We start from the raw sequence: 5010 nt of genomic DNA, 5'->3' as shown, positions 1-5010 counted from the left end.
CTCAATGCCGGCTTAGTGTCGTGTAGTTCGTAAATTCACGGTATGTACATGCAGCAACACCGCGCCAGTATCGATTATTTGGGTAGTGTTTCGCACTATACAAACCCGGCGAACAAAAATAATTAGAAAGGTACTGCAAGTTTTCACATGTATGCATAAACTGTAAGCACGTCGCATATTTCTTTACAATTGGTGGTACATTGTCATATACCAGAATCTGTTGAAAGTGTAATGAAGTGGATATGGACTCTACTAATATAGTCTATCTTTCATGAATTGTGCTTTCTGTAAAACACCGCGCAGTCGCACCGCCTAATTATATAAATTCAGTTACAATTTTTTGTCTCTGACCGGTCGAATGTTACCGGTCATTCTGTCTTACCATGCGAGATTTTGTTAAAAGCTTGGGAACAGCTGACTGTAAACCTGTCGGGCCAGGGATAACTCATCAATTGCTCAAGGTAACTGGATACATAACTTCCAATAAAGATCAGGCAAACATTGCACACCGCAGATCTGTGACAGTTACTTTACTGCAAATAATAGCTCATGCGCAGCAAATTGATAGAAGGCACATTTTGCATGAAAAAGTATTGATATTTGTATGTTAAATTGTCGATGTGCTTTCCTGTTAATTATAACGCATAAGCAGTGAGCACCGACAAATATTAAAGGAAAGTAAGGCTTTTATCAGTACAGAGTAGGTTTGCTTAATACAGACATGATCACGTTTGGCCGCACATACAGTACTAAGCGGATAATTCCCGATGCATCAAACTGGATGAGTGAATTTTTGCGTGCGCTCACACTGAAATGGAAGTCAAGCACTACGGCCGCACCTTTTAACGGACTAGCTCCTACCCGCAATTTTGATGCCCTTTTTTTCCAAGTTATTTCTTTTTGTTTGTGATTTCCCCGAGCAAGCTTCTCAGCAATAATAAATTGTAAAATCGAGCAGAGCATGCTGTACAACAAAGATGTAGATACTGCGACAACTCGGATTGCTTTTTCACATAACGGATGATTATGTACTGTATAATTTTAGTAAAAGTCTATAGCGCGAACAGGCAATTCCCAGGCCAACTGTGCGAGTATAGATTATCTAAAAAAGAAAAAATGGCAGCGCGACTGTTACATGACGTCCGCTGTGAATTCCGCCAAGGCTTTGATCAAGCGTTTCTGCACGCCGATGCGTTGTTCCGGTGTCAAATAGACCATCATGCCTTTCAGAGTGTTAACTGCAAAATCAGTCATACTGCTCACAACTGACTTCGTTTGATAATAATCAGCAACCACAATACCATCGTGAAAGGTCACCGTGAAAAGGTACAAGTATTTCCGATGCATTAGTGCAGCAGATATTGTTGATGCGCTTGCTAGTTGTATACACACATGCCGATTATTGTATACGCACACGATTATTGTGTACAGTACATACAATGTCATGCCGATTATTGTATATATACGAGTTCCACTGTTTTCTGAATTGCCGTCACCCGCCTGGAGTGTGACGTTACGGCAGTACATATGGTTAAATCTGGCGCGGTAGGTAAGCGCCATGTTCAGCCACAACGTCAAACCCAGTCGGGTGACGGCAGCAGTACAGGGAACGGTGGAACACGTTTACTTTTGCCCCTATATACGCTGTATATACGCATGCCGCTTGTACTTACAAAATGCAGAATAATTGCTCTCCATGCTCGTTGCGGGATCCAGCACTAGCGCAGAATCCATGGCCGGTGACGCTAGTGATGCTGTGGCTGCACGTCCAGACTCGCCTTGCCACATCCGGTCAAACTCGTCCACATCCAGCGGGCAGTTGTCGGCGACAGTGTCTGGCAGTGCCGTTTTGTCCACGCTAACGGATTCCTCCGCACTGGAGCTGCTGTCGTCGCTAACCAATCGGACGCGTTTGGTAGCAGCCGCGCCGCGTGTCACTCGTCTCCTTAGCGAAACCCTCGACTTCGTATTAAAGAAATGAAATAAGTAAGTGCAGTACAGCTATTTGTATACGTAACTATAACGTAAGTAGTAGGTACGCAATAATTTTATTTGTTACAGTCCATATGAAAATTATTACCAAAGCCGGCAAAGCGTATTATAGTGAAAATACTACCATAGTTACTAGCTGGACATGCAGAGTATATAATTTCCTCGATGGCTACATTATCAAAACCAGTTGCGGCATTAAATTTTCTCTATGAGTACGTATTTTGTGTCAATTTTTGGCCGAATGTAGGGTTGCATGAAGGACAATCTCTCAAAATACCGCCATGGTGGATTGTACGCGGTCCGCCCGATCGCGAACGCTCCGCTTGCGTCCCAGACGGACAGCGTAAGAGACTTTCAAGTTTTTCCACAGTGTGCGTACTTTCTTGAACTCATCTGCAGCATCATCCTTCTGTTAGTTCTATCATAAAAGAAATGCTGGTACACGCAGCATACAACTTGAAGCTAAATTTGTACACTGAGGATGTCCCAACGCAGCCGTGATCAACTTCCATTCGTCCTCCTTATCTTCCGCCATGGCCTCCTGGTACAGCGGATCATCCTGCTCTACAATTGCGGTTGCTTCTTCACTAGATCGATGAGTTTATTCGTCCAGGCCGGGTTCATACGGTGCCTGTGAGACACGGGCTGCACGGGAGGGTTCGTCATTCTAACTGCGGAGAATTATCGTGGCAGAGAAATCTTTGGCGCCAGGATATGCAGAATCAGCGGACAGAAGATTTCGGAAAGTTTAATGTACAACCGGAAATGGCATTGTAAAAGCAGTTTGTGGTATCCCTCGTATAACAACTGCCATAGGCGTTTATAACTTTGTACCCACTAGTCACTACGAAGTGGAATAGACTGGCGGTGTTTCGTTCATGCCGAGCCGTAAATTTGAAATTTTGAATCTTAAGGGCAAATTGTTGGGACTGTATACAATCTGTGTATACAACTTCTTGCAAGTACTTTTGCAAGCTGCAAACTGACTTCACATAATATGCGTTTTTCATACGCACGAAGGCAGACTGATGCAGACGTGACGGATTGCAATCTTTAGTTTATTCTGATATGGATTCAAACCATTCAATCATTTCAGTGATATGGAGCAGTTCGTGATCGCCGTGTGGTTCTTCTACTTTGAAAGATGCCACAAACAGACACGATGACTTGTATTCGTTTCAAGTGATAACCCTGTACACTCATCAAAGTCTCCCAGAATTCTGAGATAAGGTGTATGAATCAGCGGATGGACGGCAATGTGCGTTTTCGCAGTGTTAAGTTCATGTATGCGTGATATTCCGCTTATGGCAGCCCGCTAGCCGCCAAACAAAAAAATTGTTGTTCTTTGTACAGATAGTTACGAGTAAGTGGATTAGCGGACCAGTCCGCGGCCAAATGTACTGGTACTTAAAGGTCATCCGCTACCAGTTATTAGCGGAAATGGCTCGACCAGTTTCCGTTCACTGATATCTTTTGACCTTCAATGTCACAAGGGTTTTCTTCACATTTTTCTGCCAATCGGCTAAAGAAATCTCTAGTACAAACAAAAGGAGAGAATAACTTTATTAATGCGCTGTCTGTCAAAAGCCCTCGATCGACAAACTGCACTTGTCACGGCTTTGATTACGTACTGCAGCAAACGCCTATTATCGCATAATTACAGATAGGTATGCTCAGATTTCCCCGCATACCGTAGATGAGTGAAAAATTTTGTGAATATCACAGACTACCACGAGTGAACTCGTCAAGATGGTTTTCGAGGTTGATCTGAGAAGACGCTAAGACGCTTGTTAATAAGAAGACGCTTGTTAATAATCTGTTTCATCTAAATATGCCGTACATATTTTAATTTTGCCGATTGACACCGGCATCACTCTCGTGAAAAGGATGATCGGAGAATAAATCTGCGTTGATACTCTAGCATCGTGCTAAGTGGTCACTAATGACTCTTTGTCTGCCATTCGCGATAATTTATGCCGCATCAAAATTTCCATGAATCAAATAAAGGCGCCACATTGCCAGACCGTCATCAAAATTCTGGTCCAATCTACGTCGTGTTTAAGCGCTTTATACGCCAAGCGGGGATAATTTGATATCACATGACCATACGCTCAGTAACCAACGATCTCCAGGGATTTATTACGATTTATTTATAACGTTTACCTTCTAGGTTCTAAATTCTAATATACAAAATTAATAATACTGCAATATTTTTAACCTCATCTTATCTGAATATGTCATTTACATGATAGTTCTTAGAAAGCGACTTTGGTAACTTGTGGGAACGAGTAAGAAACATAAAAAAACATTAACGTCAGCAAATTTAAAAAAGAAGTTAAAAACATTTTAAGGTTTTTTTATTATTTTCTTTCGTTCATTGTTTGATATCTCCTTAGGATCTTCATGCGGATGCATGGCTCCATGTGAAAACTACAAATTTATATGCTCTTATTTATCAACGCAAACAGAAATGATAAAAATCCGTGCATAATTAAAACAGGGAGCAAATGTCATCAAGTTGAGCAAACATATCCAGCGTTAGTAAAAACAATAAAATCCATGTCAGAAAAGTTAGAAAAGAAAGCCCCGATTACAACTTCTGTCGTTCTACAGAGATCGCGACTCATAGTTAGATTCAGTACACAAACAAAAGGAAAAAAAAGGCAGAAAATCATAAATCAAATTCACGGTTCACATCACTTCTGCCGAGAATTCCGCCAAGGCTTTGACCATGCGTTTCTGCGCGACAGCACGCTGTTCTGGTGTCAGGAAGCCCATCATTCCCTTCACGGTGTTATCTGTATCAAACAGGTAAAAGTCAGAACACAACCGCATTATAAAAAAAGCATTTTATTAATTAAATTTTATTTTATTGAATTCCTTATTATTATTTTTGAATTATTATTTAAAAATCGTATTAATTTTCATCATTTTTAAAATTATTATTTTTTATTTTACTTTACTTCTTTATTATTATGTTTATTTAACGTTTATTATAACGATCTTTTCGTTATTAAT

General features: G+C 40.9%; 1 long non-coding RNA gene across 1 annotated transcript; it reads right to left on the bottom strand.

Annotated features, from left to right (window-relative positions):
- Positions 1-1122: 1122 nt before the first annotated feature.
- Positions 1123-2251, bottom strand: LOC129601829 (uncharacterized). Its single transcript, XR_008692286.1, has 3 exons — positions 2209-2251; positions 1674-1962; positions 1123-1238 (listed from the first exon to the last, which is right to left on the bottom strand). It is a non-coding gene; the product is annotated as an uncharacterized LOC129601829 (long non-coding RNA).
- Positions 2252-5010: the final 2759 nt, after the last annotated feature.

This window comes from Paramacrobiotus metropolitanus, unplaced genomic scaffold (assembly GCF_019649055.1).
Source record: "Paramacrobiotus metropolitanus isolate TYO unplaced genomic scaffold, Prichtersi_v1.0 Parri_scaffold0000282, whole genome shotgun sequence".
NCBI lineage: Eukaryota > Metazoa > Tardigrada > Eutardigrada > Parachela > Macrobiotidae > Paramacrobiotus > Paramacrobiotus metropolitanus.
The sequence above is the reverse complement of the archived record's forward strand: the minus strand, read 5'-3'. Positions and strand labels throughout refer to the sequence as shown.